This window comes from Phaethon lepturus, unplaced genomic scaffold, assembly GCF_000687285.1.
Source record: "Phaethon lepturus isolate BGI_N335 unplaced genomic scaffold, ASM68728v1 scaffold6795, whole genome shotgun sequence".
Classification (NCBI taxonomy): Eukaryota; Metazoa; Chordata; class Aves; order Phaethontiformes; family Phaethontidae; genus Phaethon; species Phaethon lepturus.
In genome coordinates this window covers 21,640-33,440 of record NW_010541165.1, presented here as the reverse complement: position 1 = coordinate 33,440, position 11,801 = coordinate 21,640, and the positions used below count along the sequence as shown (strand labels likewise).

At 35.3% G+C, this 11,801-nt stretch overlaps 1 protein-coding gene across 1 annotated transcript in view; it reads right to left on the bottom strand.

The window, feature by feature from the left end:
• Positions 1-11,801, bottom strand: part of LOC104621218 (dachshund homolog 1-like) — a gene marked incomplete at both ends in the record, with an annotated part of 76,137 nt that overhangs the window by 63,717 nt on the left and 619 nt on the right. The gene's annotated exons all lie outside the window — the stretch shown is intronic.

The following is an 11,801-nucleotide window of genomic DNA, read 5'->3' as shown; positions in this document are numbered from 1 at the left end:
TTTCAAATGCAAGTGTTTTAAAATGTCAAGCTTGTTTTTTTTTTTTTTTTTTTTTCCCCCCCTTCCTGTGCATCAATGGCGGTATTTTGAAAACTTTACATTAAATTGATCATATTCTCTAATTAAGCTTGTAAGGAGAACAATACGTGCAGGCAGTTTAAAACACATGTAAAAAAAGGTTCATTCTTCAGAAAAAAATAAATAAATAAGGTTGGGAGAGATGCTGTAATTTTCTTAAACAGGGATACCCAAGACATTTGTATTCATTTCAGGGTGATAAATGTTTTCATCATTACAAGGCAACTGTAGAACAAAAGAATACTCTGTTTAGAAATTCCTGGATTGGGATATTTTAAAAGTATACTCCACAAGCATTTTAGAAGTTCAGTTATAAGTGCTTGAAAGAGTAAACAAATGAAATAGAGGCTACTTTAAGTATTCATCAAAATCCAGAAGTAAGATTTTTTTTAAAATTAACACCAACATCATCAGGGCTTTCTGCTTATCAGAAAAAGATAATCTTTAAGGACTGTAACTTCTCAGTGGACTTTGTAGCACAAGGAAGCATACAGCTTGGTCTTCTTGTTGTGTTGCGTAAATTAGGAAAGAGTTGAATGTATATTTTGTCCCTATGTCACATAATCTGTTTGCTCTATTTCATTCAGCTAAGTGCCCAAAGGTTTACATAGATAGCAATTGATTGAAATCAGTTCTTTATGTGTAACACATTTATATTAATTGGTTTGTCCTTTCAAGTTGTGTTTATCTCTTCATTCCCATCACAGTTTCAAAGGTCACTCAGTTCCATTTATAAATCCAACATGACAGAGATTAGTAAAAGAAAAAAAGGAACAACTAAATGAATGCATCATCACACAATCACACATCTCACAATTCATTTATCATATTAATAAATAATGCTGTCAAATGCTTACTGCTAAGTTTGTTTGCTATCATCAAAATATTTCAGTCAATATAACTTAATCAGCTGTATTTATATATTGAGCTAAAAATGAGCTACAAAATCTTTAGGATATTAAGCATATGTCCCCTCGATCCAAGACTGCAACCTGAAAGTTTTGTGTTTGTGGGGTTTTTTAAATTCTCCATAGTTGTCCAACAATAAAGTTCATCCATTTATATCTCCACCTAGGCAACGCACTCTCTTTTGATGGCTGAGATGAGGCAGTATTATGAAATCTGAGAAGACGTGAGACTGAAGTTGCTAACGAACAAGGGTGCTCTAACTATTAGGAAGGCTTTGGAGGGCTAAAACTGCAGTGACAGAGAAACTCTTTTTTGTTTAAAAATATATATGACATCTGAAAGCTCAAAATGCCTTAATTATTGACATTAAACTATTCTGGAGTAGGCCTCTCTTGTCTTGTGAAAGGCAAGCTTCACTCTGAAGTGAAGCAAAATTAAATATTAAGCCATCATTTTTCTTTCTGCGAAAAGGAATTGCAGTTCTGCCATAGTGTAGGTAAAGAAATAAATTAGAAAACATTCAAATGTAATCTAAACCTAAATGATTACAAGTCATGGAAAGCACTGTTACTGTGTACTAAAATGTACATTTTGAAGCAAGCCTTCCCTAAAATCTCCCTAGAGAAAATTTTCCACAAGGATCTCAGTAGCCAAAGAGCCTGCACCCCATTCTGGTATGCAATGTCTGCAGTCTGGATCTTCAGTTTCAATGGAAGTCAGTGGCAGTGGCAGCATCAAGGTCTGCAGCACTCCATATTCATATGAAACTTCTTAATCTTAAAAGAAAAAAAAAAGAGAAAAACAGAAGAAAAAGCACTATGGGGCTTTTCTCTTCTAAAGAGACAGTTGTATACAGATTCTGTCACTGACAGGCACATCAGAGAGCAAGAAAGAGTCAAAATGATCAGGGAAAATCTCACATTTTGCAGCAGTGAAGAGATCAAAAGAGGTTACTTCTCCCTGCTGCCGTCCCAGGCATCTCCCTGGACAGCTGGTCCCCCCAACTTGAAATACCTGCCTCCTTCGCAACAGCCTACAAAATCTCATGCTGGGAAATGCCAAAGCATTCTTTCTTATTTGCAAAGATTGCCTTCCTCTCTTTGATCAGCCGGAAAGAGATGAGAGATGATCACCTCCATCGCTTGGAACAGTCACGAAAGCACCAAATATTGTCATTTATTAGGATCTTTTTCAGAAAACAGGGAGGGAAAAACCACAAAGAAGAAGATATGAATTTGAACACCTGGGGGCCTGAAGCAAAGACAACAGCCTGACCAGGTTTTTCTTTATGTAAGTATTTCTAGGCATTTTAGGTGATTTTCTTAAAAGTCCTGCAATGGAAATGTATGGGAGGGAAAAAAGGCCATAGTGCAATACTGTTTTTTTATAAAACTGGTAGCATTTTGATCAGTATGAACAGAATTACCAAAAAATAAAAAAATCATATGCATTTTGTATGGAATGTTGTTTTCTAAAGATATATTGATGACCCAATATGATGTGTAGTGTTCTCAAAATGGTCACAGGATTAAAAGTCCAATTAAACCCTTTCTTCAAATCCTACTAAAGCAATTCTTAAGTCCCATAGAAAAATATTTTTAAAAAATTCAACATTTTGGAAAGCTTATCAGCCTAGTGTACCTCGATCCCTTGAAAAGAAAACCACTTTCTGTGGTCTTTGTCTTTTTTTTTATCCTCTATGCAGATACAGGCCCCTAGCCCACGAATGACCCCAAGGAAGTAAGTACACTTCTTGGCTGAACAATTTATCAACAGCTTGAAGTGACAGGAATAGTGATTCAATCCTGCATTTCAGCATATCAGATGTAGGCCACATTCCTCAGTCTGCAGAACCAGAGAGGAAAAAAAGTCCCTGTCGCATTTGCCCTTTCATAGAGATGGAAATATTATTAGAAAGGACATAAACAGACTAATTAAATCACAGCAGTATGGCTGAGATGACAGCTGGTACAGCGTGTGACTGAGCCGATCCATATCTGTGAGCAGGAGGCACTTCACTTCCAATCCATTCGCTATTAGGTGCTCTTAGGCTTGCTGTGCAGACATTAAATAATAACATATCATTTCCAAGGCTAAAATGATTCAAAGAAATAAAAAAAAAGGATTCTAACCAAGAAACCTTTTGTGCAACAGCAAAAAAAAAAAAAAAAGGAGGGTGGGAGGAGAAAAAATAATCATTTACCATGCAGTTCTGTTTTTGAGATAAAGATGTAATAATGCCATTACCTTTCATCAGCAGGATCCTTGAAAATCAACACTCTTTGCTTATCATGCTGTGAAATACAAATAGAGCTAAAGGCATGGTCCACAAGGCACTGCTGCAGCTATATTAACTAACAGATCTGCCCTTTGTGAAAGAAACCGTATCCGTTTCATTAGTGCAGCCTCTAATTCAAAACTGTTGAAAATGAACTGCACATACTGTTTTAATAACAACATTCCTAGTCGTTATCAAACTAGTAATTCTCTCAGCACTGAATAAATGCAAGGGTCTGCGTCTCGATTATGGCCTGCTGTTAAAGAAAAACGTGTTAAAATCCTTTCTGTTCCCTCCTGTCTGGTCCGTCAAGTATTCCTATTGTCTCCATCTTCACTGTCAAAAATACACATGGATTTTTCAAGGTATTGCCAATTGTATTTTATGTTATTCAGCTTTCTTTTTTTCAAGCATGCTGATCAGTTAGTACGCGACTAAGATACCCAGAGGGTCGGTTGTGCAGCAACTGCCTCCTCTCACCTGAGCAGAGTCACAGGGTTGCACTTGGCAGCAGTGTCGACTCCAGCAACTTTCAGTTTTTAATGCAAAAAGAGAAAGGGCCGGGTTCAATGAAATGGCTAAACTGCCTCTGCAACGTAAAAGACTGTATGAGGCTGTGCAAAAGGCTGGATTTTTATGAGGTCATGGAGCATCCTCCTTGGCTTGAACAGAAAAGTTTTACAGGTCTTAGAGGACTGACTTCTGTCCATAGCCTTAATTCTACATTTTAAAAAAATATCAAATAATACACTATCAAGTATAGCTAAGAAGAAGATGGTCAATACACTTCACAAAAAATACGGAGAAACTGAAGAGTTGGTTTTCTTCAGAAATACATAGTCCTGTGATTATAGTGTCTGAGTAGTTACACGCTGGCAGTTAAAATCAGGCTGCAAATGGAACCTTGACGTCCGTATCTCACAGATGTAACCTAAGAGCATGCTCAGTGCCTTACTTGTATTGTCATATGATGGGCTTAAAGAAATAAGAAGAAATTCTGACCCACAGGACAAACTGCCCACCTCTTCACAGGACTGTACCCTTCCCTTGCTTGCCTGTCCCCTCCCTCTGCTGTACACATTACTTATTTTCACATGAAAGATGTTGTTATTTCACGTTCTGTTTTTTGCTGCAATACAGCCTTCATTTATCTGCTTTATCACATAGATGTGTTAATGGATTTCCTGATCATAAAAAGTTGAAGCTCTAAGAATTGAATGCAAACTCTGAGACAAGGGCAATGTATCTATCTACACGTAGATCCCGCTGACATCGTTGATGGGAAAAGGCCTATAAAATGAAGTTTTTACGAACTGCCACAGTATGCAATTTTCTACATGCACAGACTCGATTTAAGAAAATTTCTTTCAGTAGGTGCCTGACTTAGGCCCTGTGGTTGCCTTTTGCCATTACCTGGAGAAACTCCAGAAATGCTTCTGTGAACATAGACACCGTAATAGAGGCAGGCATCGTACGTGTGCAAATACAGCCTTAGTCTCTAGAAAGTAGATTCTTTTTTTCACCCCCCTCAAGATATCCTGATTAAACAAAACCCTCCAGGATTTATCTTTATCAAGTTACCTTTAAGCCCAAAATGAAATGTTGCCTAGTTCACATCATTCTGGAACAGACACACCACAATAAGAAAAGGATGCACTTTTTCAATTCTCTTCCAAAAATGAACAGAATGAACATTTCTTTTGGTCCTTTGTGCTATATATGAACGACAACAATAATCATGTATTTCTTCGATTTTCTAGATGACTATATAGAAAATATTTTGATGCATAATATAGCATATTTACACATCTATAGCAGAGGAAAGACATAATTTCATGACGATAATTCAATTCACATTACCAATATGATCATTTGTTACGTATTCTACCACAGACATTATTTTCTAAAATTGAACTCATAAAGTTTAGTGTTTTCTTTTTAAAAGGCAGCTTCTAATTAATATTTATGAAAGATGATCCTATAGACTATCATAACTACTTAGCAAAATAAGGTGGGTATTAAGCTTAGATTTCTGAATATAGCACATCCACCATATCATGTTTAAGTATATTTACTGCTGATAACAAATAACAATGAAACAAAACTGAATAAAAGCTTAAAATTTCATTGTTTTCATACAAGGAACTACTAAAAAGGGAAATAAACAATAAAGCATGTATTTGGAAAAAAATCACATTGAAGATTAAATTATCCAACTATTTATCCAATTAGGATTATCTTGCATGGAACAGGAAATAAAGTAAATGTGATGAAACAATATAAAGAGCCTTTTTTTTATCTTGCTGACAAGATAGACTTAATAATTTAGATTTTTCCATAAACTTGATACAGCTTCATAGCAGACTCAGAGCACAAATGTCACGCAGAAAGCTTTTGCTTCTGCAGTTTTAGAAGCCTGTCTCTCAGTATGTCTCATGTAGGTAAAATCACTCTTTTCAGAAGCAATATACTGATACAATCAGAACAAACTTCTGAGTGTGTTTATTTCTAGGTAGTTTTCTGGGTGAATACCTAAACTTCTCACCTGCTCTTACTGAAAGGTAAGATTTTTTTTTTTCTTTTCCATTTCATTGTGTCTCAGGCACTACTTTGCCATTACTGTATCACTGTCTTGGAAAATACCTGTTAAATCCTTCAAATTTTATTTCAGAAAATACTAATTACACACATTGAGAGTGAGATTCGTTCATTCATTAACTTTCTTTACGTAGCTACAACTCAGCAGTTGCCAACTAAGAACTTCTAAGGTGCAATTTATCTGACCTGCTTTTGCCATCTACTTTAGGACGAGATGGATCATTACCTATTTACATATACCCTTACAATTACCTATTTCTGGCTGTTGAGTCTAAGGTGACTAACTCGGATGCAAATGTCTACATTTGTTCCAATGAATCCCACAGTGAGGATTTAATCTAGATGAGGGACTCATCGTTATAACACAACTGAGCGTCCAACATAACATGCTGAATCTTTGCTAATAAATCCCTTAATTTACTAACTGATGTCCAGATCGTAACATCCAATTCATTGCCTTGTTTAGCAAATTTAACAATCACAATTAAAGGCTAGGGAAGCAGATCTGGAGAATTTATATTCTCAGTTGAGAATGACATTTTCCTTATGAAAATCAAGATTTTTTTTTTCCCTTGCCATCATTAAGACAAGTAAAATTCCAAAACAAAGTTTAGTGACCTGACTAGAACCAAATGATCTGTTTCTGGTATTCTGTGCATTCCTAAAGCACAGGTTTATGAAAGCATTCCTCTACCTTGACATACAATACACTCAACACAACACATTTGTCCTTAAGGCTGCATGATTGTGCCTTTCTGGTAGCAACTAGACAACACTTTTCATCTACGGATCTCAAAGAAATTTACAAAAGTAGATATGTGTCACTGACAAGCATTTGTCTTATGTCCCATGTTGTCAAAGTTGCATGCACAGTCTTGTTGTTAAAAGAACTGTTATGTAACATACAATAAACACTGAAATACTGCAAATAATTTTTCTGGTCTAAAGTTATTGTTTTTCTTACTTGAATTTTTGCAAGTGAATATTTCTAGAAATGGAGCATGTCCATCCACCTATGAATATACACATTCAGTTTTTGCTAAGAGAAAAATACATATTAATAGAAGTACTAAAATAAAAAAAATCAGTGTGTAATCTGTTAAACAACAGAAAAATTCTTATGAACTAGTGATACTGTCATTGAACTGGAGAGAGTTTGAGAACAAGCTTGCTCTGGCTTTTTCACCCTATGATTTGGAATCTGCTCACAGTACTGCCAGCTTAACCAAAAAGGATTAACTCTCATATCCAACTGAGAACACAGATAATTCTCAGTAATTGGTAAAAAATGAAGATGAATGGGGCTGAGAGATAAGGAGCAATTAGCTCATCAGCAGTTACAGCTGTGCACTCAATCCGGATCCATCTCTTGAGTCTCGGCCCCTTTTAAAGAACCCAAGCAGAATAAGCACAGGACACCCCCTCCCAAAAAACTGCAGTACCTGCCCATCATTCCTTTCTCTTCCATTTTATTTCCATGCTATACTAAGACACCTGTCATAGCATTCTGTGTAAATTATTACCTCTCCCAGGACTTGTATCTACAGCCAATCTTCTTTTTATGCTTAAAAAAAAAAAAAAAAAAAAAAAAAGAAAGAGGGAAAAAAAATCCCAAAACCCGGAAACCAAATGACTACTGTAGACACTCTTAAGTTCCCTGTCAATCGTTTCATTATAGCAGCATCATCTGTTTGAAAATATAAGCAATTCCCTCATCTAATTATAGGGAGGATTTGAGGTTCATTAACATTGCCAAGGCAGAGAATCAGATGTGCAACTGCAGAGCTGTGCTCAGTGGCCTGCATTCGCTGTTTCCTTTTATTTGCTTGTTCAAGGTCTCCAAGACTTTTTCCTGAAACCATAAAAGTAATTCTTTCCTTCTAAAAAGACACGTGTGTTTAGAAAAAGGAAATGACTGCATTTTGTACTGTTCTATTATTGGGCAAGGTCACTGGAGAAAAATAATTTCACCTAAATCATTTTATCTCTGATTCTAGATGAAAAAAAGAGTAATAGTATGCAAGCAACCGTTACTTTTGGACAACAGATCACAGGAAACCTTGCATTTGTCTCATTATTTTAAATATTGCAAGGTAACGCAGATGAATAGGAAACCTAACATGCCAAGAAAACCTCTTAATTTTCAACACATTTTGTGGTTGTTTATGGATTAAAGTGCTAGCCAAGTGTAAAATGTTGCCTTGCATTTCCTAACTGTGTTTAGAAACTGAGAACACCAAAGTCTTCATGATTGCTTCACTTCCTTAAAGACATAATAGCATTTTTTTTTTTGCATGAATGTAGTTTAAACAATGACACTTTCTTGGGACATCTGTTTTGAGATCACATTTTGAATAGATATGAACTCACTTCCTACTAAGCAACTAATTTACTATTGTTGATAGTTGTTTACAAGTTTTATGAGTCAGATTTTAGCAAGTGGCAAAGGTCTTTACAAATCCTTTGAGTATTCCCTAAAGTGTATGCATAGTGTTTTCATTATACAAAATGTTCAGGAAGCAAAAGTATAGGGACTGTACTTCCTACCAAGTTATAGATAGCAAAGCCTAGCCTACAGAAATAGCGTTAAACATATTTATTTTCAAAAGCTGCTATCTTTTGCTGCTGCAGGTTAATGAACTATGATACCATGGCAGTAAGTACTTAAGCAGCAAGGAAATAATTGAGCTGCTCTACCTACCCATAACTTTGGAGTATTAGATGGTAAATATACAACTGATCCTAATATCATCCTAAGATGTTAATAAGACAAAGAGCAGAACCTCTTCAATGAAATTTAAAGTTTGACCTTGTCACTCTCATTCCTTTAATTCTGCAATTAAAAAAGACAACCAAACAACATACAGCATAGTCTTTTTTTGTTTGCTGCCATAGAGAATACATTTTTTAAACAAAAAAGCAATAATTTATCTACCCTGCGTGTTGTATGTAGAATTGCCACTAAAAAGAAACCAGGACATTTTTCCTTCTTATCTGCAATGTAGCTCGTATCAGCCAAGCTGTCACAAGACAGTACTTGATATAAACAAGAGATTGCAAAGACGTCTCAGTAATCAATATTAGGATGGCTACAGTATGGAAGCCCCAACCACTGCATATCATTTGTCTCAGCATCTATTTCTATGACCAAATGAAGCATTAATTCAAATCATAAATCTATGGTGATTTAAATCTGGGAATGAGCACCTGCCTGCTTTAATGATTTATTTTGTACATTTCAGTAAGCAGGAGATTTGTCCATATGAACTGACAGGTCACCTTCAGATGCCAGTAGCAGACTGTTTATCACCATGCAGACTAGCATCTCATCTTAGCAAGTAAATATTAAACTAAAAGAATCCAATTGATTGCGGATGGGGGAGAAAGGCGTTGCAGCCATATATTTTACTCAGTGTGCTAATACCTCACTGTGATTTCTCTGTAATTTCTTTTTTTTTTGCCTTTTTTCCCCCCTTTTAAAATGATAATTCTGGTGGGAGGATGCGAACTCAAGGTTACCATGCAAAACTGAGGGATATAAAATAATTACTTATTAGTATCATTGGCTTCCTTTAACTCCCTTCACTCACTAACCTTTTGGCCATTGCTTCAAAGGACCAAGTTAATAAATTTGTGTAGTGCTCTATAATTATGCAATATTTGTCTACAAAAATGACTTCTGTAAGTCACATTAAGCATCTGATTAAAACCTAAAAGCAAGATAATTCAGAAGTAAACCTGACAATTCAACTCAAGAGCACATATTTCATTTATTTTCTTTTACATAGGCATTGGAGCAGACTATGAACATAGTATGCTGAATCCATGCACACCAATATACAATAAAGTCTGTTACGTGTGGGCTAAGATGTATCAATTAAGCTTTTAGCCTGGTTGGTTGGTTTGTTACTTTTCAGTTTGGTCAGGCACATAACATAATTTAAAAAATAAACCAATATCAGGTTATTTTCTTTTGTTTTAGTCCTTCCTCCCGTCAACATTCAGTAATGTGATATTTCAAATTCACACCTAACAAGCCACAATTTAAATCATTAACAATATATGGACTCGATAATGTTTAGCTGAAAAGACATTTAAAAAATTGGAAAAAAATGCGAGGAAAAAAATGCACACACCTACTACAAAGCAACACTTTTGAAATATGGGTTCTTGCCAAGATAATACAATATGCTAATTTTCAAAAATGCAACTAATAACTACAGACCTACGTCTTAATGAACCTAATAATACCCTGACATTATTAGTAGTAGCAATCACTCCTCTGATTCCATAGGCACAACTGACACTGGACACTAGATAAGATTTATTATAAATAAACAAATGCAGGCTATTTTTGAGAAAACCTTCATAGGAAGAGCTCAAGACTGGATGCACAGACAAGCACACTGCATCTCCAGAGCCACTCCTCATGGAACAGAGACCCCTGGAATGCTATTCACTCTACTCAGAAGAGCCATTTTTTTATGAACAAAATGAACTCAATTCTTCATTCAGTTAAATCGGAAAATTAACTGAAGTTAACAAGTAAGTTAAAGGGCTGAGAGGAAATTTTGACAATGATAATAAATAATCTTGCTTTGCTAACTTTGCCCTACTAAAATAGCTAGAATGTATTTTCTTAAACAAGGAAAATGATTAAGCTGTGTAAGAGCAGATTAGCTATCTAAATTATGCCTCAAACAATGATTTCAAAATCGATTTTTTTCCTTTTTTTTTATTCAGAGGAAAATTCCCTCCATCCACTCTCCTACAAATACTTCACATGGTTTACATGTTGATTACCTGTTAACTTTTCCACGTCCATGGATGTACGGGTGGTTTGCCAAGCAGAATAACAGCTCCATAATCCAGTATTTGAACATTTTATTTCACATAATGCATGCATTTAAGTATGAAATTAAAATTTAAACTAGCTTCTAGTTCTAGTACAGACTCATTATCCTCCCAGTTTGTATTTACATTTTTTTACTCTTTCTTGTTACTTCACTTTTCTTCCAGTACGTCAGGGTCCACCTGGTCCTTCCACTTCATTTGAACCTATCTCCTCCTCCCAGATTTCAGACACCTGCTCTCTACCCCTCTTCTCTTCTCTCTAAGAGGACAATCTTTCCACTAATATTCTAGTGACTGCAGGTGTTGGTGTGTGAGCACTAACACATTAATTTAAGACTATTTTCTTCACCATCACAGAGGCATTTTTTAAGCCTTTCTTTAAAAGGAAAACAAAAAAATCCGGTTGTCTCCTTAAGCAGTAACGTATCCATATTGTTGTTATTTAAAATACCATGTGCCTAGGTGAACCGGTTCTTTGAACTGCAATTCACATTATTTCTAAATAATAGCCTACCCATGCCTACTGAACTGTACAGAAATGCTGTTCACAAACAAGTATTTATTTATGTTAAGGCTAGTACATAACTCCTTAAGACTCATTTCAAATGTATTTAGGAGATGAAAAACTAAAAAAAAAAAAAAACCCAAAACTAAACAAAAGAGCCAAAATAAAAACAAACAAAAAATCCCTATCTTAAGCCATTTTTTTCCAGTATACACCAATCTTGCCTGCAGACTTCTGAATGTACCTCTTTGTCATTGAATTTCTGTTGCTGAGTTAATACTGTCTCAACATGATAAAAGGAGCCAATACAATGAAATGGCATAACAAAACATTTTACAGCAGACACACACAGATGATTAAAGATTTAATCAACAACAACAAAAAGTTACTCTGGCTTTGAAGTATGCTTTAGCAAAACAAATCGTCCAAACAAACGAGTAAGTATACTGAAACAATTCTTTTTTGAGAAAGAACAACAGTTGCTGATGGCTGCTTAAGAAATAGAAAAACCTGTTAACTACATTTTAAGAATGTGTTTATTAAAATAAAATACGATAGGAACTGCAGAGCATGGCAATA